Raw genomic sequence first — 22,643 nt, 5'->3', positions numbered from 1 at the left:
CATATGCACACACAAAGGACACTCGGCGAAGATCCCACTGTACATTCTAGACACAGAAGCCAACAGCGGGTGCATACTGAGCTTCCGGACAGCGGTTGACATGGGACTGGTACACATCTTATACCAGTTGATGGCCCACAAGTACTTCGCCAAACCGGACTCAATTGAACAATCATTCCCCAGACTCTTCACCGGTCTAGGCAAACTACGTAACCGGAAAGTGCACCTCCACATCAACCCTCAGGTCAAACCGGTGGCCCAACACTACCGAGGCATCCCGTTCAACATCCAGAGACAAGTAGAAGAGGAGTTGGATAAGCTCATCAAAATGAATGTCATAGAACCCGTATCAGGCCCGACACCATGGGTATCACCCATCGTCCCCGTCCCGAAGAAGTCACCAGAAGGATCCATACGGCTATGCGTCGACATGCGCAGAGCCAACACAGCCATCGAAAGGGAGCGACATCAAGCGCCGAGAATCACGGACATGATTCACCTCCTCCACGGGGCGAGAATCTTCTCCAAGTTAGACCTCACAAAAGGCTACCACCAAATTGAAATAGCACCGGAATCCCGTTACATCACCACGTTTGTCACTCATCTCCCCCTGTTTCAATACAATAGGCTCAGTTTTGGCATATCCTCGGCCGCCGAGATCTTTCAGGAGGAGATCCACAAGGTGATCAGGCACATTCCCAACTGTCTGAATTATTCGGACGACGTCCTAGTATACGGCAAGTCACAGGAAGAGCATGACCTGGCACTGCACAGAGTATGTCAGGCGCTAGACGACGCAGGGCTCACCCTAAACAAAGCCAAGTGCGAATTCTCCAAAGGATCGCTGAGGTTTTTCGGGCACATCTTCTCAGATAAAGGCATGAGACCCGACCCAGAGAAAGTGGAAGCCCTCAACTCAGCCACGCCCCCCGTCAACACTACAGACCTCAGATCGTTTCTGGGACTGGCCAGCTACTGCTCCAGGTACCTGAAAGACTATGCCACATCAGCAATCCCCTACCACTTCTTACCAGGATGGACACGCGGTTCACGTGGCCAAAGGAGTGCCAAGCAGCATTCGAAGTGATACGAAAGGCCATCACACAGGCAGAGGACATGGCATATTTTGATGCCAGCCGTGACACCGAGCTGATAGTGGACGCCAGCCCGGTGGGACTGGGCGCCATATTGACACAAAAAGACCCCAAGGAGCCACGGTCCACGCACGTGTTAGCATATGCCAGTAGGAGCCTGACGAACACAGAACAGGCATACTCTCAGGCGGAAAAAGAGAGCCTTGCGGTTGTCTGGGCCTGCGAATATATTCATCTATTCCTATTTGGCAAAGAGTTCACCATCATCACGGACCACCAGGCACTACTCACCATATACGGCAGCCCGAAGGCCAGGATGCCACCCAGAATTGCTAGATGGGGACTCCGCTTGCAGGACTACAGATTTACCATACAACACCGGCCAGGAAAAGAGGAAAACCCAGCGGACTATCTCTCCCGGCATCCCGTGCCCACGACGGCGTCTCAACCGTCCATAGCGGACGCGTACATAAATTACATCATACACCACCTACAACAACTTCCGGTAGGGTGGCTGGAGCTGTCTGTCCAATCAGAAGCAGACCCAGCGCTGCAAATTGCCCGGCACTGCCTTCAGGTGGACAAGACGGCCCTCATGAAACAGCAGGCCAGAGGTGAATCGGAAACCACGAAGGAAGACATCAAGTGGCTAGATCAAGTCCGCGACGAGTTGACCGTGGTGGAGGATAACGTCATACTAAAAGGCTGCAAGGTCATCGTCCCGAGAACGCTCCGGGAAAGGATAATACACCTAGCCCATGAAGGACACAGGGGCGTAGTCGCCACAAAGCGCCTCCTTCGCCATAAAGTCTGGTTCCCTCAACTTGATCGCCTGGTGGAAAACATAGTGGGCAACTGCCACGTCTGTGCGCAAGTGGCACCCCCGCCACACCCAAACCCACTACAATCCTCACCGCTGCCAAACAAAGTGTGGGAAGAGTTGGCAATAGACTTATTCGGACCACTGAATAATGGGACACACGTGGTCGTACTCATGGACGAACATTCAACATACCCGGACGCCCAAATAGTAGAGAGCAGCGCCACGACATGTGTCATTACAGTTATCGACAGGATGCTCTCTGCCTATGGCATCCCCAAGATCATAAAGTCCGACAACGGTCCCACTTTCATCAGTCAAGACTTTCAGCAATTCGCAAAATACATGGGGTTTCAACATCGACGCATAACCCCCCGGTGGCCACAGGCCAACGGCATGGTCGAGAGATTCATGGCCAACATAAAGAGGACCCTACAAATAGCCCATGTGCAAAACAAGCCATTCGAACAGGCCCTTAATCAACTTCTACGTGAATACAGGCACACCCCCCACAGCACAACGGGTGTATGCCCGGCAGACCTGATGTTCTGAAGACCGATCACCACGCGACTACCCGAGGACCCGAGACCACAAAATCCAACACCGCTGGAACAAGAAGCGCAAGCAAATGACACCGCGAACAAAGCAAAAACAAAGGAGATCACAGACAGGAAAAGGAGGGCTCGGGAGAACATAATGCAACCAGGAGACGAAGTATGGCTAAGACAACCTAAGAACAGAAAAGAGGAAGCCACCTTCGCACCCACACCGCTGGTCGTGACACATAAGAAGGGTTCTATGGTCACCGCACAAAGAGGTGACCACTCAACAATAACCAGGAACAGCTCGCACTTCAAACGCGTCAGACTGGCTCCAGCAGGCCAATGGACCTGGGACAGAGATAGCGATGAGGACAGACCACGCGAAGAAGCATATCAGGGAGACGGAGAAGAGTCAGAAGGCGAAGCGCCCCGCTCCCCACCCGCCAGGGAGGAACCGACCCCGAGCAAGACAACACGACCGCAGAGGAGTCGCATGAAGCCGATGCGACTCATCGAGGAGATGGGGTAAGAGGGGAGCCCCTCAACTAACATGTTAAAAAGGGGGGAGATGTCAGGTTGCCCACATCGTTGTGTGGGCGGACCCCTGTTGGGTCCCACAGGACATGACGTCCCGGACGTGACGTCAGGGGAAGGGGGAGGGACGAGGGAGGGTTTCGGCAGTTCCGCCGATGAAGTTAATAAATCAGGTTATGTGAAAGATCCGGCTCCTGCGTATTATTCCGGCGTGCGCCGGATCATCTGCTTGGGCCCGCTTCAGAGCGAAACGGAGACCCAACAGGCTGCTTTTTCTGGTGCTGCCTGCTAAAGCTGGCACAGCTATGTACACAGACTGAACTGACAGTAGTGGCGGGAGAAATAAACATTTCCTTAATCTTCCTCGTGACGAATGGCCCACGCTTCCTTTGCACTCTCGGCCATTTAATTTATATTTAGCGCGAAACATAAATACAGAAGCAGTGAAAGCAAGTGAACGGATTGGCCCGTGTCTTCTGGAGCGCTCGCGCAGCCTGATCAGTAACCCTTTCATGAAGAGTCTCTCCATAGGTCCAGCCCAGTATTACAGAACCTGACGCTCCCAGCGTAGCCAATAACCACGTGCCGTGAGTTGGGCGCATGCGCAGAGGCCTGACTGTGTATGCAGATCGCCTGCAGGTCACTGGTTCAAACCCCAGCAGTGCCCCTTCAAACGTTCTTGCTTCTGAAGTTGATAGAAATACATTTTTGTTAAAAAGGATTGTATTATGTGCTGTGAGTTGAGCGTGAACGGAGTTCTGAATATCAGCGGTGGCTGCGGGGGGAGGGGAGTACTGCCTTTCAGCATAGAATATATTATCAGCATACCATGTAGGGTAATAGGGAAAGTGTACGACACCCGTTAGTGGGGGCATGTACAGTACTGACATGGGAAGGGCCTGAAACATGTGAGTGGGCGTGCGGCTGCAGACGCGGGCATTTGGAGGGATAGCAGGCGGGGTGGCTTTGGGGGAGAGTCGTACCTCAGTGGGAGTTGAAGAAGGTTGTACTTGTAGAAGAATGTCTTCTTTTTTTGAAAGTTACATGAGGGTGGAGGCGTGTCTGATGTTAATGGGTAGAATGTTCCTGAGTTTTTCTGGGTTCTTTCTTTTTTTTTCTTATATTTTGGCTGCTCAAGTCGACTAGCCCTGAGTGGTAGTGGTGTGCTGACTAGCACAGATGACGAGTTTGCCAACCAGGTAGAAGGGAGCTTGCATGTGGACAGCTCAGCATATGATAAGGGTGGCTTTGAAGGCAATGCGTGCTTGCCCGGTACCCCATGAAGTACAATGGGCCTGGCTGGCAACTGCCAGCTTGCATTTTCACAAGGCTGTAGCATCATGTTTTAAATATGCGAGAAGGCCCCTGTTTTATAATGAAAACGTTAGGAACGTGTAAAGCGTTTTCATGGCTGTGTATTGATGGCGAACACAGCTGTGTTTGTTGTTCAAGTGGAGGGGGGGGGGGGTTCCTTTCTTATTTAGATATGTGTTGTACTAGCATCCCCCCAAGCTCAGGAATCTGCAACCTTTGGCTCTCCAGATGTGTTGGACTATAACTCCCATTAACTCCAGCCAGTATGGAAAAAGGTGAGGGAGTTATGGGAGCTGTAGTCTAAAACACCTGGAGTGCCATAGGCTGCAGACCTCTGTCCTAGGTGTTATGGAAGCAGGGTGGAGAGAGAAGTGCGGCACTTCTCTTTGAATGGTTTACGTGATATAGCACTGAGTTACGGGATAACGCCTTCTGTTTTATCTTTTGAAAGCCGCACTCCCAACCCCCCATGTCAAGGAGAACAAAAAGAAAGGGTACGCCATACAGCACCTGTGCCGTCTCCTTACAGTCACATATATACATCCTAAGAGCACTTTAGGGGATATACCCTAAGAACCAGGGGTGCGGCTAGGTCTGGAAAAGACCCGGGGCTGCGCTGATGTCGGAATTGTCGGGACTGGGGGCTAGCTAGCCTTTTGGCTGTAGCTCCTGAGATTCTACCCGGGGCTACAACCAAAAGACCAGGGGCTATAGCCCCCTTAACCCCCCCTAGCAACGCCTCTGCTAAGAACCAACTTAAAATGCAGTCTGTGGATCATCTGCAAAGGTTAGTGATACTTGACTTTTGGTGAGTAAGAAATGGGATGCTGTCGGCATGTATAGAATTGAGGTGGCAAGTGACTTTTGAATGTTGCCTAGCAGCTCGCAACTTGGCATTATTGCCTCTGCCCACAGTACTAGGGGGGACACTAAATTGAGCATGTCAGGGAGACTCTGAACAGGAGGCTTCAGCCATATCCTCCAAACCACATCCTGGAACTCCCAGTGGGCATGGAGGCACATGATAACTGCCCCACTGGAGATGCCAAATCCTTCAAAACCTATATTCACAGAATCACACAAAGTAGCAGCGGGCATGGAGGCACATGATATCTGCCCCACTGGAGATGCCAATCCTTCAAAACCTGTATTCACAGAATTACACAAAGTAGCAGCAGGCATGGAGGCACATGATATCTGCCCCACTGGAGATGTCAATCCTTCAAAACCTGTATTCACAGAATCACACAAAGTAGCAGCGGGCATGGAGGCACATGATATCTGCCCCACTGGTGATGCCAATCCTTCAAAACCTGTATTCACAGAATCACACAAAGTAGCAGCGGGCATGGAGGCACATGATATCTGCCCCACTGGTGATGCCAATCCTTCAAAACCTGTATTCACAGAATCACACAAAGTAGCAGCGGGCATGGAGGCACATGATATCTGCCCCACTGGTGATGCCAATCCTTCAACACCTGTATTCACAGAATCACACAAAGTAGCAGCGGGCATGGAGGCACATGATATCTGCCCCACTGGAGATGCCAATCCTTCAAAACCTGTATTCACAGAATCACACAAAGTAGCAGCGGGCATGGAGGTACATGATATCTGCCCCACTGGTGATACCAATCCTGTAAAACCTTCATTCACAGAATCACACAAAGTACCAGCGGGCATGGAGGTAGGAAGGCGCAAAGGCTATAAAGGCACTTACTCTGTGGGTCAGTTGAGGAGAACTGGTGACTGCAGCCCTGGCGCCACTTGAAATCAGTGATTTGCAGCCATCGAGCCCTAAAAAAAACAGCTTGGCAAACACAACAGGGTACCCCTGCCCGTGGAAGGGTGTTTGGCGCTGTCCCCTGCATAGAGACTTAGGGGGAACTGGTCATCTTTCTGCAAACTCGAGATTGCAGCGTTATCTGACAGTGCCCCCTATTACCCCCACCCAATACCCCTTTCTGTCACTACCAAAACACTGCTCTTCACGGTCTTTCAGCTGCCGTCCCACCCCTTCTTTTAGGTCATGATGCTGCACTTCCAGAGGAAGCAACACTCCACCATCTACCTTTTTTGCACCTCGTTTCATCACGAGGGGCTCCCTCTAGTGTTGCAGCATTACTCGGAAACCAAAGGCCTGGTGCTTCGTTAAAACCTTGTGAGTTGTGGCCATTGGTAGAAGGGGAAGAGGGAATTTCATTTTGGACTGTGTGAGAAGAGTCTGGGACTTGTGGAAGACAGAAGAGTAGACCACTAGGAGAAACGAGCAGCTATTCTGGCTCCTGCCTGACCAGTGCCTGACCAACTGAACGGGCCCTGCCCTCAGTTGGCAAGAGTCCCAGCAGGAGCGCAGAACCTGAGCATGTTAGAGTGAGGGTTGAGGCCTTTCACAGCCTGCCAACCAAAATACTAAGGAAGATGAAATGTGTGACTGCTGTCCTCAAATTTAAAGCAGCCGATCCTCTGAACCAATCATTCTGGCCTCTGGTAACACTTGGCAGGTTGCTCATGGTAATGTCTTGTGTTTCCAGACTGCCCCTGCCCCACGTGCCAAATCAGATGCTTTGTCTGTTCCTCCTAGGATTGGTTGTATCTGAGAGAGAGAGAGCAAGAAAGAGATCGTGGTATGTACACAGTGTAAGCTAGATAATTGTAACATCCCTGCAAACAGCCATGAGTAAATAGTTGCAGGGTGTTTGCCTTATAAGGCTTACTCCCCACACCCGACTACCCTCTAGGATCCCCTACCACCTCACAGACCAAATGCCTATCTCTTAACCTCCGGCCTGCACCCATCAACACCATAGGTTTTGCATCTGCATCTCCCACTGCCCTACTAATGAACCCCACCCTGCTTTTTCCTTATACAGCCATGCACAGCAAAGCCACCAATAGTGGCAGAAGGGCACTATACAAGACCAATGACATTACTATTGACTCTAAGCCACTGTGGTTGGTGAAAGACATTACCTGGAATCACTCTTCTGGAAACAGAGGACAGGGACCGGAAGTGACATGAGGAGGACTAGGTAGATCTGGGAGGCCTCCAAAAAACATCCTATGGGAATTATAGGACAGTTCCAAGGAAGTATAATAAAAGTGATGAGAAAAATCCTACAAACAGAGCGTGTAAGGCATCCCAGTCCTCAGTGCTGTAACAAAGACCGGTCCTCAGGAAACAAAGCAATGACGATCCATAATAAAGCATGGAGCTGCAGCTAAGGTGCAGGGTCTGCCAAGGGGGCATCAAAGGTCTATGTCCTGGTGCAGATCTACCAGAATGCCAGTAACTGCCTTAATACCAGAAATACAGAGATCCTTCTCATTGGGACCTCTGCCCCTGCTTTCTCTCTCTCTGGCCACCCGCCTTGGGCCCTCTTCCTTCGCCTTCCTATGAGGCAAAAAAACTTGGTGTCATCTGCGACTCCACTCTGTCTTTCTCTCCTCATACCTCGGACGTCACAAAGAAGTTCCACTACCAGCTGCACCTCCTCAAAGGGACTCTGAGCTTTCTCACTTTTTCCCCAGAAGCTCACTGTCTCCAGAGCCCTGGTTCTCTCCAGGCTGGACTACTGCAAAAGCTTCTTTATCAATCTGCCTTCCTCTACTCTCAGCCCTCTGCAACTAATCCAGAACAGGACTGCAAGACCTATCCTTGGCCTCAAGCCCATTGACCGTATCTCTCCAGCCCTGAAATCTCTCCACTGGCTCCCGGTGGCTGCACGGATCAAGTTCAAGACTTTCTGGGGCCAAGGCGCACACTACATCCAACGCTCTCTTCCAGAATATGTTCCTTGTTGAGCCCTTTGCTCAGCTACCTCCAGCTCTCAAAGGGTAAGAAATTTGAGCCAGACCGCCTGAAGTTCTGTAAGCAGCTCAAAACCTTCCTCTTCTCCTCTACTTTCTTTCTCTCCCTCCTCTGATGATCTATCTGTCTTCTGTACCGATTGGTTGCTTGGCTACCCTCAGAGTCTCACTAGGTACCAGGCTCTTTCTTGAACAGTCAACATTGCACTGCCTCTGGGCCTACCATGCACTTAGGGGCTCTAACTGTAACCCTACAGTCCGTTCTTCTCCTTGCACTTCCCAGAGCCGCACTGCCCTGCCTGCACTTACTCAGAGCATTGCTGCCCTGTTTTCCCCTCCCATCTTCCTTTGCACTCCCCCCTCCCTTTTTCCTTGCGCTTCTCGTTCTCGCACGTGCACGATCTGAATGACACAAGGCCTAGTAAGATTGTTTGTGTTGTCTTCCCTTCATTGCCTTGTCGCGCCTAGAAACACTTGGTACAGGTGCGTTATAAATGACTTATCTTATATCATATCATCATTCTGACCAGAAAGTGTTCCTCATAGTAAGTTGATGGTGCGCTGGAGCACTAATGACACCTGTAAAAGAATGACAGGAGATGTGCGCTGTCACTCCCCAAAAGAGAGCAACATGAGCTGTTTTGTGTACCTGACGGCATGATGCGGGTACAGCACCTGTATGAAAAAAGCCCAGCGAGTAAACAGCATAAAGGCAAAGGTGCCTCCACCTGGGGCCAGGGGTGACTAAACTCCAGGAACCATCTGTGCAAGACCATGGGCAACTAATGTGAAACAATAGATAACATTACATGGAGGATGAAACCCAAATCCTACTTCGCACAGAGAATTACCAAACTACCTCCACCAGACCTAAAAGATCCATCCACAGCCACCGACTGACCACACCACGCTGCAAGCGCACAAGAGCCCGGGGGCTCCAGCTTCCCTTCTATCTCCACCAGACCTAAAAGATCCATCCACAGCTTCCGACTGACCACACCACGCTCCAAGTGCACGAGAGCCCGTGGGCTCCAGCTTCCCTTCTACCTCCACCAGACCTAAAAGATCCATCCACAGCCACCAACTGACCACACCACGCTGCAAGCGCACAAGAGCCCGGGGGCTCTAGCTTCCCTTCTATCTACACCAGACCTAAAAGATCCATCCACAGCTTCCGACTGACCACACCATGCTCCAAGTGCACGAGAGCCCGTGGGCTCCAGCTTCCCTTCTACCTCCACCAGACCTAAAAGATCCATCCACAGCCACCGACTGACCACACCACGCTGCAAGCGCACAAGAGCCCGGGGGCTCCAGCTTCCCTTCTATCTCCACCAGACCTAAAAGATCCATCCACAGCTTCCGACTGACCACACCACGCTCCAAGTGCACGAGAGCCCGTGGGCTCCAGCTTCCCTTCTATTTCCAACAGACCTAAAAGATCCATCCACAGCCCCTGACGGACCACATCACGCTCCAAGCGCAGAAGAGCCTGGGGGCTCCATCTTCCCTTCTATCTCCACCAGACCTAAAAGATCCATCCACAGCCCCCGACGGACCACATCACGCTCCAAGCGCAGAAGAGCCTGGGGGCTCCATCTTCCCTTCTATCTCCACCAGACCTAAAAGATCCATCCACAGCCCCCGACGGACCACACCACGCTCCAAGCGTACAAGAGCCCGGGGGCTCCAGCTTCCCTTCTACTTCCGCCCGTCTCTGGAACACTCTGCCACTTCATCTGCAGGCTGAAACTTCCTGCTGGCTGTTCAGAAAGCAACCAAAAACATTACTTTTCAATTGACTTGCCTTCTCCCTCCTCTTCACCCCTCCCTATGCCTACTCCCCCCATCCACCTCTCTCCGGACTGGGTTCTGTAACCAGCGCCTTGATGCCCAAGGGTTCTCTGCGCTTTATGAATGCAAAAATAAATACATAAACACATACACTGGATTGATTTATACCTTTTCCCCTGGCGCTTTCTTTCTTTACATTAAGGCTGCTCTGCGTGTGGAAAATAGCAAAATGGGGCAAGCGCCCCAAATGACAGTTGGATAAATATCTAATAATAACAATTTGCATAGCGCTACGAACCCTCAGGCTTCGGACCACTGCTTATTAGGTGCTCATTGATCGACCTCGGAAAGATGAAAGCTGAGTTTGGCCGTGCAGGGACACAAACCTGCTTCAACAGGGATACCCAAGCGAGCCCTCTACTCGCTGGGCTATCTGACCAACATAAGTTGGTCATTTCATTGATTGCAATGTAATCACCGTACTGTTACTACTCACAATCTATGATAGCATGTAACCCCATACTGTGTCCGTCTAATCCTAACTATGTACTTTAGTGCTGTGATACTTCCGGGTCTGGGCGCTAGCAATGAATGAATAAATCAGTAAATGGCAGATGAGCAATAAGTCTTCCCCCGCCAAGACACATCGCCAGATAATACCGCATCATAAATATGTCAAACGTTCCCGCCGTCTCTATCCCTTTGCACACACAAGACTGCAGCCTCTCAAAACAGGAGTCAAATTAAACTTCAGGTGCTGCGGTGAATACATGCTGTGTTCCCTACACCTGGTGCCAAACATTCAAAAGAAAACATCCTTTGTCCATCTTCAGTCTGCAGTGATTAACGGAATATTCCTGATGTACCACCCACCCTCCGGCCCCCTCCCCAAAAATATGCTGGCTAGCTTGAAGGTGGATTTATCCACTCCCCCTTTCCTTTTTCGTGCACAGCTGGATTTCGTGCATGCCCATCTGGCCATTGGGGAGGGCACAGTGTCGCTCTCTCTGTTTTTCTCTTTACAGCTGCAGCCCCCCTGCTGTTTGGAGACAGCTGATCTTTTTTAGTTTGGGCCTAGTAGGTGGCTCTTGCGCCACCTGTAAACTGAAACTATTGCATTAGAGAGAAGGAGACTTGGCATATTGGTTGGAGGGGCACACTGCTTGTAGGTGTTGTTTGGTTATTTAGCTACCCATTGACTGCCCATGGCCATGCTAATCCCTGAGACCCTTACCACCCAGTTCCTGCCCCTCCCTGCCCAAAACACTGCTTCCTGGGAACTCGTTAAGCTCGCTTTAATCAAGCCTTACCACCAAACGTTGCCCTCAACGTGCCTGACAGTGTTTTTTCAAAGCAGTCTTCTGAGAGTAAATGACTTAATTGGAGCAGTATATCCTCTATACTGCTGTAATAAAAATGTCTAGACCAAGACTGCCTTCAGCCGCTCAATTTACAAGCACTATGCATGTCCTACACCAAAGTCCTGTGGAAAACAAGCATTGGCAAAGCCAACGGTTTTGTGTTGTGTATAGGTATTAGGCATTTACCAGGCACTGCTATTAGATGCCCAGGTGCTTGCACCTGTTACCAATACTGGCCAGTTAATACCACTACGGCAGTGCCTGGCAAGGGCCTTTCCTGTTCCTACACAAAAGCCCAAACTATTGGCATTGACAATGCTTGTTCTCTGAATACCCCGAGGGGTACCCTTGTGGCACCATCAGGGTATTTACTTCTTTCTGCGCTGGTGTGGCACTGATGCACGAGGTAAAAGGATAACAGCCAACCTCTTGTTTTTTTTGCATGGGAGGAGAATACCAATAACGTTTTCCTATGCTTTTGTGCTCCCGCCCCCGTACCATGCCAGGCCAGGAGGTTTGAGGACTGGCACCGGGTGATGAGCGGATGAAAGGGGAATATCTCTCTAAGCCCCGTGGCTAGGTGAGCTGCCAGGCCAGGGATGGCAAAGTAGCAGCACTGAGGAGCTCCAATCAAGAGAAAAGCTTCAGAATTCATAATTTGTTTATGTATACACAGAGATTTCTAAGCGCGGACCCGGGAACCGAACCTCTGGTGCCCAGTGTCGTCTTGTTTCCAAGGAAGACGAGCACGTTGCCCCTGAGCTATTCTCGCATGGCCCATGGATAACAATGGGCTTTATTATCAGGAAACTCTGATCTGTATTCTGAGGAAACGTGTGAAAGTGGGTTTATTAAACATTATTGAGTACCCAGATTAGTTGTCGACTATTATTCATTTATTAATTGTATTGTATTGTGTGCAATATCATGTATGCTTCCGTTTTTGAACTTACACTTAAATGTCATGTTGCCGGAAAAAAAAGTATTTATTGATTGATTGAATAGTGTAAAAATACTGGCCAAAATATATGGCCTGCAGGCGATCTCTTACATAAAACGGCGTCACAAAACTGCGTCACAATTCCTCACCAGGGTAGTGAGTGCTCATTGAGTTTGAGAAAGGTCAGGGCAGGACAATATGGTTTGTCGCCAGTGAGGAGCCAAAGTGCCAGATGAAACGATGCCGCGAGGCAGGAGAGGGGCTGAGATATGTAACGATGTATGTAACCAGGGCTGCAATAGGGCCATATGACTGCATCTCATCGGTGGCGGGTTCACAAAATGGCGCCTTGCTTCACACAGCGCGACTACTAAGCCCTGGCCGCTGGCAGGTGCATAGGCGGCAGGTCTGGGTGGGGAGGTGTGTGACCTTAACATGGATGTATTCTTCTTCTGAGCAGTAATTATCATCGGCCAGATGGTAGCGGGCATTTCACGAGTCTGGGAAGACTGTGGCCCTCCTCTCCTCTCAAACCACTTACCTTCTCCAGCACCTCCCTCTCCCATCTTCCCCTCCTGCTCATCTCTCACGCGCCCTCTTCTTTCATTGGCGGGCTTCTGCGGGCGATGTGTCCTGGGTGGCTTACGAAAGTCGGCCCACAGACCGAAAACAAGACATTCCTGACCGTCTGCCCTTCCGAAGAGAGGTCAACATGTGATTCCCTCCTTAATGAACTTGCCAATTAGTCCTCCCATAGCAGCAACAGACCAAAGTGGTGGCTTCTGTCCCATGCCGCCAATTCCTAAATATATTAATAATCATTTGTGTTTTTAACCAAGTGCTTAAACCCTAGCTTCACCAATGACTTGAGTGAAACACAATGTAAAGTGCTCTTGTATAGCGCAATCTCTGGTCTGATGGCATTGTGGCACTACATCCTAAGAACTAGGCACAGTGAGGGCCATTATGGAATATATAGGACTGCCCAATAGCTCACTACGCTGAGCAAGGGGAAATTGCTACACATCTTACATACCATCATGTCTTCCAACGGGATGAGGGCTAGGTGCGCTATATAAATGAATAAATAAACAAATAAAGGACCGGACCACCCAAGGTGACCGGTGCCAGTGGGCCTGCCGTCACCTCTGGTTGCTGCGCTTGCCCCTGAGGTTTGATGTCCAGCTGGGCCACCTTGTCTGGTACAACCTTTGACATCACTGGCCATTACAGGCTAGGAGGGTGGGGGGCAGATATTCCCCTCCGTTTAGCGGAGTGGTTCTTTAGAGCCTATGGTCCCTACTCCACCTTTCACTTATACGTTCATCCGATGGTCCATTTGAAGCACTTCACCTGTTTATAAACAGTAGCAGGTAATAATGTCCCCATACATAATGTCCCCAGGAATAGCCATTGGCGACATTGATTGTATATGGTGACATTATGTGTCGGGGTGGATTGCAGGGATGTCTCCTACTCCCATTAATAAAAAAAAAAGTGGGAGTTGCAGGAGTGTGCCCCGCAAGTTCAATGTAATAATGTCTCTGCAAAAAATGGCGACTTTTTTGTCAGGAGACTTTTTTACGGGGACATTATTTCATGGAACTCTATACACGCTATATAAATAAACAATGCATAAATACATGAAATCAGAGAATGACAGTCCTTTCCTGCCGCTTTAGCATGAGGCCCCCGTCTCCTTTTACTGTTTACTACCTAGGCGACTTGGCGTTTTCCCTGATGATTCCTCATCTATAGACATAATTCAGTCACACTCAGACATAATTCCTAACTTTGGCCTGCGCCGTGTCTAGACAGGACTGTGAATGTTAGCATATGCCAGACTTAGAGTTGATAACATTAGCCTGTGCCGTGTCAAGACAGGATCGTGAATGTCAGCATATGCCAGACTTAGAGTTGATAACATTAGCCTGTGCCGTGTCAAGACAGGATCGTGAATGTCAGCATATGCCAGACTTAGAGTTGAGAACATTAGCCTGCGCCGTGTCTAGACAGGATTGTGAATGTCAGCATATGCCACACTTAGAGTTGAGAACATTAGCCTGCGCCGTGTCTAGACAGGACTGTGAATGTTAGCATATGCCAGACTTAGAGTTGAGAACATTAGCCTGCGCCGTGTCTAGACAGGACTGTGAATGTTAGCATATGCCAGACTTAGAGTTGAGAACATTAGCCTGCGCCGTGTCTAGACAGGACTGTGAATGTTAGCATATGCCAGACTTAGAGTTGAGAACATTAGCCTGCGCCGTGTCAAGACAGGATCGTGAATGTTAGCATATGCCAGACTTAGAGTTGAGAACATTAGCCTGCGCCGTGTCAAGACAGGATCGTGAATGTTAGCATATGCCAGACTTAGAGTTGAGAACATTAGCCTGCGCCGTGTCTAGACAGGACTGTGAATGTTAGCATATGCCAGACTTAGAGTTGAGAACATTAGCCTGTGCCGTGTCTAGACAGGACTGTGAATGTTAGCATATGCCAGACTTAGAGTTGAGAACATTAGCCTGCGCCGTGTCAAGACAGGACTGTGAATGTTAGCATATGCCAGACTTAGAGTTGAGAACATTAGCCTGTGCCGTGTCTAGACAGGACTGTGAATGTTAGCATATGCCAGACTTAGAGTTGAGAACATTAGCCTGCGCCGTGTCAAGACAGGATCGTGAATGTTAGCATATGCCACACTTAGAGTTGAGAACACTAGCCTGCGCCATATCTAGACAGGACTGTAAATGTTAGCGAGTGCCACACCTGGAGGGAATTATGAAGATTGCCAAGCCGTACACTTAAAAGGAATTGAGAGTGTTGGCATGTCCCGCACTTGGATAGAATTATGAACATTGGCCTATGCGGTACCTGGATGGTATTGTTAGGGCTGGTGAGTGCCACACTCAGACTGAATTGTGTAGGGCAGCAAGTGCCACACTTAGATAGAACTGTGAATGCTTGCATGTTAAATGTCACATAACCCACTAACCAATATAAACTAACTCTCTGTCTACTTAAAAAAACTCACAGAACCATCTCTCGCACAACCAGCTGCACGTACTTCACCACACTGCAACAACACATAAACTGCACCAACAGCACACGCGGAATGACACCGACCCAATACTCGCACCAAAGCTCAGCACCCGGTGTATACCGAGTTGAAGCTGCCAACAGTACACTACTCCTCTCACTATCCTACTCCCTCTTCACCTTACTAACCCATCCCACCTTCTCATTTACAGATCCTCCAGAGCGCATGGGGACCAATTCCGTTGGTGACAGTGCGCTACATAAGTACCGTTAACATAACATAACATCTAACTCCCTGGTAGGGGTGCCACCCCCGTATTTTCCTTCTGGCTCAAGTCAGACCAAGTCCCCCTATTTGGCATGTGCAATCCTGCGCACGCGGTTCTTTGCGTGGGGTCGACTGGTCACCTGTTGCTTTTCAAGCGGGATGCTGCTGCCCACAGCGGCGCCCAAGGAGTCCCTTATAAGATCTATGTCCAGGCCCAATCGCTAGACATTGTTCCTATGAGCACGTGAACGAGACATGGGAGGGTCCATGTATGCCTGCCAGGGAGCAAGGCTTATAGCTGCCATAACCAGCCATGACCACTTTGCGAATGGTGTGCAAAACGGGCATAAAAGCCACATGCCACTAGCTAGGGTATTGCAAGTCTATGCTAAAAGGACGAGCATACTCGCCCTTGGCACTTGAGGGGTTAATGGACACATGACCTGGTGCCCGTGTGCGTGAAACGTGTGGATTTCCATTGGTGTGCATTAAAAGCCCCTTGTTCGTGACGTATGGCTCTGCTTCTTTTTGGCCCACTGACTTCTGTCGTGTCAGGACCTTAGGACACTGCATTGAGGCGGTTTTAGGAGACCCCCCTCCGTCCCCCTTCACCGTCCCACCCCAGGCTCTGTGTGCACGGAACAGCTGCAGTCACATGTTCCCACCCTTCGGTGGGTGAAGGGAATCTGGCAGTTAAACTTGAATAAACATCCGAGAGGAAGCGCGGGAAAGGAGCCAGCGAAAGTTAAATGCATCCCCCTACGCTGACTGGGTGGCCGGCGGAATGTTTGCCAGGGCGATGTGGCCCTTTACCGCAATTCCCCATAAAAATGGAGGTCTTGCCCTTTTACCTTACAGAGCCCGGATGTGAGACCCAGTAAGAGCAGCCGCAAGTTGCAAACCCTCGAACAGACGCTCCCAAGAAAGCCGTGGTGATCCCTGCGCTGACCTGACATGGAGAGCCGGAAGCAGTGTACACTGTGTGATATGATATGATATGGCATTTATAATGCGCCTATACACAAGTGTTTCAAGGCGCAACGAGGCAAGGGAGGGGAACAGAGGCAAGACAGAGACAATAATCCTACAAGGCTAGGTGTCATTCAGAGTGCGCAAGTGCATGCGAAGGGGGAGGGCGGAAGTGCAGTCCATGGGATAAGGATAATAAAGAATAAGTGAAGTGCGGCCAGCTGGTGGCAAGAGGCTAAGTGCAGACATCAGGTGTCAAGTGCTGCTAGTGGAACTGTAGGGATACAGAAACCAGTGACTAAGTGCGGGGGTTGCCAGGAAGGCAGTGCAGGTGTGCAACTGGCGGGGGAGGGGACCTGGGCCGGAGATCAGAGAGTGGCCAGGTAACCAGTGCAGTTTCAGTTTCAGCCAGCAAATCAGCAGGGGAGAGGAGGAGAAAAAGCAGAAGCAAAGAGAAAGGTTTTGAGGTGCTTCCGGAACCGGAGATGGTTCTCCTCAAGTTTCAGGGAGGCAGGGAGGATGTTCCAAAGGGAGGCCTCAGCCGAGAAAAGAGATCTACCACCAACTCGTTGCCTAGAGAAGCGACTGACCCTGAGGGAGTTGGAGGCAGATGAGCGAAGAGCTCAAGAAGGAAGATATTTAGGCAGCGAGAGCCCCTTCCTCTGAAGCTGAAGGTATTGAGGCCCCAGAAGGCTTTGTGGACAATGCAGAGGGTTTTGAACTTAATCCTCGCAGCCACTGGGAGCCAGTGCAGAGATTTCAGTCCTAGAGAGGTACGATCCCTGGGCTTGAGGCCAAGGACAAGTCTCGCAGTCCTGTTCTGGATGAGTTGCAGAGGGCAGAGAGTAGAAGCAGGCAGATTTAGAAAGAGGCTGTTGCAGTAGTCCACCATAGAGAGAACCTAGAGCTCAGGAGACAGTGAGCTTCTGGGGGAAGGAGAGGAAAGGAAGAATACCCCTGAGGAGGTGCAGCTGGAAGTGTGACTTCTTAGAGACATCAGAGATGTGAGGAAAGAAGAGTGTGAAGTTGAAAATGACCCCAAGGTTTTTAGCCTCACAGGTGGGAGCAGGAAGGGGGCCAAAGGAGGCCAGCCAGAGAGTGACAGGAAAGGAGGGAGCAGGTGTTCCGATGAGTAGAATCTCGGACTTACTGGCATTAAGGCAGAGATCATTGGCGACACACCACTCCTGGATGGCGGTTCAGGCAGTCAGAGATGATAGAGGGAGAAGAGGATGCTGAGGGGAGCCTGATGATGAGCTGGGTGTGGTCCACATAGCACTGGAAGTTGGGGCAGAGCGCAGAAATGCGGTGGGCAAGAAGTGCCAGGTATTGGTGGAACAACCAGGGAGAGAAGTTAGACCCCTGGGGAACACCACAGGTAGAGCTAGAGATGGAGGAGAGGAAGGACCCAAGTTGAACCTGGGAGTGTCGACCAGAGAGGAAACAAGTCAGCCACACGAGGGCCTGACCTGTGATACCCAATTTATCATGGAGGCGGTTGAGCAGGATGGCATGGTTGACCGTGTCAAAGGCAGAAGAGAGATCAAGTAGGATGAGGACGCAAGGGGTGTTGGAATAAAGGTTGGAGAGCAAGTCTTCATGGATGTTCAGGAGAGCGGTTTCCGCGCTTCTGGCCGCTCTGAAACCAGACTGACGATCATAGAGACAACCAACAGATTCAGTGTGAATATTTAGCTGGGAGATGGCCAGCTTTTCCAAGAGTTTTCCCAGGAAGGGAGTGATGGAGATTGGGCGATAGTTAGCCGGGTAGGACGGGTCGGCAGAGGGTTTCTTAAGAAGAGGGTGCACAAGGCAGTGCTTCAGGGGGTAGGGAAGACTCCAGAGGTGAAGGAGTGGTTGCAGAAGTTGGCCAGAACAGGAGCCAGGGAGTCAATGTGGTCCTTGATAGTTTGGAGGAACAGGGATTGGCCGGTTTGGACGAGACTTTCATAGATAAGACTTGTCTAGAAACATCATCTGGGGGAAACAGGAGAAAGGCAGAGAAGGAGGCAGGAGATGTGGCCGAAGAAGGTCCAGAGGAAGAGCAGGGAGTAGAGGGAGGAAGGGGAGAGGAGGAAAGAGAGAACATGATGTCCTGAGTTTTAGAGATGAAATGAGAAGCCAGTGCTGCGCAGAGGGCCTGGGAAGGGACAGGAGAGGTAGAGACTGCAGCATGATTGGCCAGTTCCTTGCAGATTTTAAAGAGTTCAGGCGAGTTGTTAGATGCCGCAGAGATGCAGGCTTGGATGTGAGCTTTCTTCTTGGTGAGGACACAGAGCCGTTATTGCCTTTGGAGCATGCGGCAGGCCAGTTTGTCAGAGGATGCAAATGAAGCACGCCATTTCCTCTCAGCCACCCTGCATTTGCGTTTAAGGGTGACGAGGTCTGAGTTGTACCAAGAGTTGCACTTGGCTTTGGGCTTCAGGCGGACCCTCATGACTGGGGCAAGAACATCGAGAGTGTCAGATATAGCAGAGTGGAGCATGGAAAGGGCTGTGTCAGGGTGTAAGTCAGCCAAAAGGAGAGGGGGTCGAGAAAGTGGCGGCGAAAGCCTCAACTGACACGCGCTTCATGGGTCGGATGACCGAGAAGGTTGGTGGAAGTGCTGGAGTTGGCTTGTCCTGAGGGGTAGAGGGTGAGCTGGGTTGAAAGGAGAAAGTGATCACTACCGGAGAGAGGAGGGTTGAGAGGGATAGAAAGGGGAAGGTCAGAGGAGATCAGAGAGTCCAGAGTGTGCCCTACAGAGTGAGTCGGGCCAGAGGGGAGAGCAGCAGCAGCAATGCGATGGGCTGGTGGTGGTCCGATCTAGGTCTAGCACTGAACTGGCCCGGGCTGCGGCACTCGCATTGCGTGCGGCGCCCGCCGGTCCCCGTTCCGGCATTAGGGGGCCAAGATTTTTTGTTTTGGGCCCTGGCACTTATTTCTTTTACAAATTAAGCACTGGGGAGAATAGAGAGTGAGAGAGAGTCACAAAGGTCACGAAAGAGTCCAGAGGAAGGACAGGAAGCATCCAGGTGGATGTTGAAGTCTCCAAGAAGGAGTAGTTGAGTGGCCGAGACCAGGAGGGAAGAGGAGAGGTCCGCCCACTCAGAGAGGAAGGAGCAGATCTGACCAGGTGGCCAATAGATAGTAGCCACAGTAAGGGAATGGCTAGGAGAGAGAGAGAGCCTGCAGTCGAGGCATTCGAAAGATGAGTAGGCCTGTGAAGGAATGACAGAGGCAGGAATCCACTCGGGGAAGATATGGGCTACACCCCCTCCAGAATGGATGGACCTGGGTGCAGAGAGGATCTTGTAGCTGTTAGGGAGGAGAGTGTCAAAGCTTGTGACAGAGCTGGCCATGACCCATGTCTCTGTGAGACCGAGTACATCGAGGTCAAGTTCCTCCAGAAGGCGGCAGATGTCGGAGGAGTATTTGACAGATGAGCGAGAGTTTAGAGTGGCAATATGTAGAAGGTTGCCGTCCTTGAAAGACTTCCGGTGAGGGGTACAAATCAGAGGTACACCCTGCGGAAGTGTAGAGCAAGCCTGAGGGGGGCAGAAGCGGAGGGAGGAGAGGGCAGGGTAGCCAAGGAGGAGACAGCAGATGGGGAAGCCACAGTGGGAAGAGAGGGGACAGCAGGAGAAGAAAGGAAATTGATGAGGTGTGGGAAGCATCTATCAGAGAGGAGAAGGTTTGCCTGAGGGCCTTGGACCAAGACGGTACCATTCACATAAACATTAATGATGACCTTGGAGGAGTGGAAGGAGGCCAGGAGGGCTTCCCACCGGGTGCCACCATTAATGGGAGAGGAGGAGAAGGGAGAGAGCACAGAGACCATACGTAAGGTCCCTAGGTCTGGTGAGGGAATGACAAAGAGGATGTCAGTGAAAGTTTGCCTGGAGCAGGCACTGGTATAGGTGTCAGCGAAAGGGAGGCCTAGGTTGGAGACCAGGATGTCCTTTTTAAACCTCTTCCTACCAGATTTAGTAAGGAGAGCAGGATAGACAATAGAGAAGCAGTTAGAGAAGATAGGAGAGACAGAGAGCACCATACAGTAGGTAGGGAGAGGAGAGAAGAGGAAGCGAAAGGGAGAACACTATGGAAGGACACAAGGCATGGTGCAAGCAGACGAGACAGAGAGAGGCAAGACACGTTGAACAATTGGACAAGACGACAGACACTCAGACGTTAAAGACTGTCACAATGCTCCCTAAGTCCGAGAATCCCGAGAGGGGGAAACAAGAGAAAAACACACCTAAGTTTGAGATACCTGAATAGAGGGAAAAATGACTAGGTTCCACAATGCAAGATTTAAATACTATCACAATGCATTTTTACAAACACGAGATAAAACACACCTAAGTTTGAGATACCTGAATAGAGGGAAAAAGGTCTATGTTTCACAATGCAAGTTTTAAATACTATCACAATGCAATTTTAAAAACATGAGAAAAACACTTCTAAGTTTGAGATACCTGAACAGAGGGAAAAAGGTCTAGGTTTCACAATGCACGTTTTAAATACTATCACAATGCAATTTTACAAACACGAGAAACACACACCTAAGTTTGAGGTACCTGAACTGAGGGAAAAAGGCCTAGGTTTCACAATGCAAGTTTTAAATGCTATCACAATGCAATGTTACGAACGAGAAAAACACACCTAAGTTTGAGGTACCTGAATAGAGGGAAAAAGGCCTAAGTCTCACTATGCAAGTTTCAAATACTATCACAATGCAATTTTACAAACACGAGAAAAAACACACCTAAGTTTGAGATACCTGAATAGAGGGAAAAAGGCCTAGGTTTCACCATGCAAGTTTTAAATACTATCACAATGCAATGTTACGAACAAGAAAAACACACCTAAGTTTGAGGTACCTGAATAGAGGGAAAAAGGCCTAAGTCTCACTATGCAAGTTTCAAATACTATCACAATGCAATTTTACAAACACGAGAAAAACACACCTTAGTTTGAGATTCTGTTAGGTGGACAGGGGCAGCATGCAGGTTGCCCCTAGTTGATGGCTGGCAACTGGCTTCCCCTGTGGACACCTGCAGACACAACCAGGAGCTGCCTCAATGGGAGCTGCCCTTTGTCTAGCGACCCTTAGCCGTGGGGGCTGCTGGGCAGAGGGCTGCCTGGGAGAGGTAAGTAAAGTAAGAAGGAGAAGCCAATCAGGGGTGTGGGCAGGCTGGGAGGTGGGAGGGAAGGAGGGGAAGAGCGGAAGGGAACAGCAGAGGGAGAAGTGAACAGGGGACAGGGGCACAAGTTAAAACAAACAAACACGCAATGCAAATGGCCCCAAGGGGGAATGCACTGGAAGAATACAGAGTCCGCGGACTGGGGCTGCTGCAGACACTAAAGCTACAACCAAGATGCTACGAGCCTCTGTGCCTTTAAAGCACACCCGAGGCAACAGGCGGGAAGTGGGAGGAAAGGGAGGAGTTGGGGTTTCCATAAGAGGGCAGTTCCTCTTGGTATAGGGTGAGAGAAGAAGGTAATAAAGAGAAGGCCTGTGCAAGCTGCAGGTGTTGCGTCCTTATGTGAACGAATACAACAACTGGCAACGAGGTTCTTACTCGCGCACCGGCATCCGCTCCTCCTCCTGCTCTGGGCTGGTGATCCCACTGGGCCCGCTCCTTTACACGGCGATCCCACCCACACTCCAGCATTCTGCCTCCACATCGGTACACCAGCGATCCTGCCTGACACGGCTCCAGGGCGATCCTGCCTGACACGGCTACAGGGCGATCACACCGCGACAAGAAACTTCTTCAGGGAGATCCCACCTTCCCACCTGACACGGCTCCAGGGCGATCCCGCTTGACCAGAAACTGCTCCAGGGCATTCCCACCCATCCAAGGACTCCTTGAGGCAAGCACGGTAATCCCACCCTGCACCCGCAAAGTAGCGTTCCGCCACACAAACATTTCTTGCAGCAGTCCCTCAGTGAGGGACAAGTCTCAGCTCCAGGGAAACTGCACGCAGCCAACGGCCGGTTCCTGCAGCAGTCACACAGTGAGGGAGGGACTCAAAGGTAACATGTGTTACACCTAAACTGCCTTCACTGGTCACGGTCTGCACTTACTGACGCCGGAGCCGTACCACCACCCACACCAGACCGCTGTAGTGCACCCCAGCTTCAAGTAGTACAAATGGAACCCTTCATA

The sequence above is a fragment of the Ambystoma mexicanum genome, chromosome 1p (genome assembly GCF_040938575.1).
Source record: "Ambystoma mexicanum isolate Mex_15411 chromosome 1p, UKY_AmexF1_1, whole genome shotgun sequence".
NCBI classification, from domain to species: Eukaryota; Metazoa; Chordata; class Amphibia; order Caudata; family Ambystomatidae; genus Ambystoma; species Ambystoma mexicanum.
Note: the sequence above shows the minus strand (reverse complement) of the source record.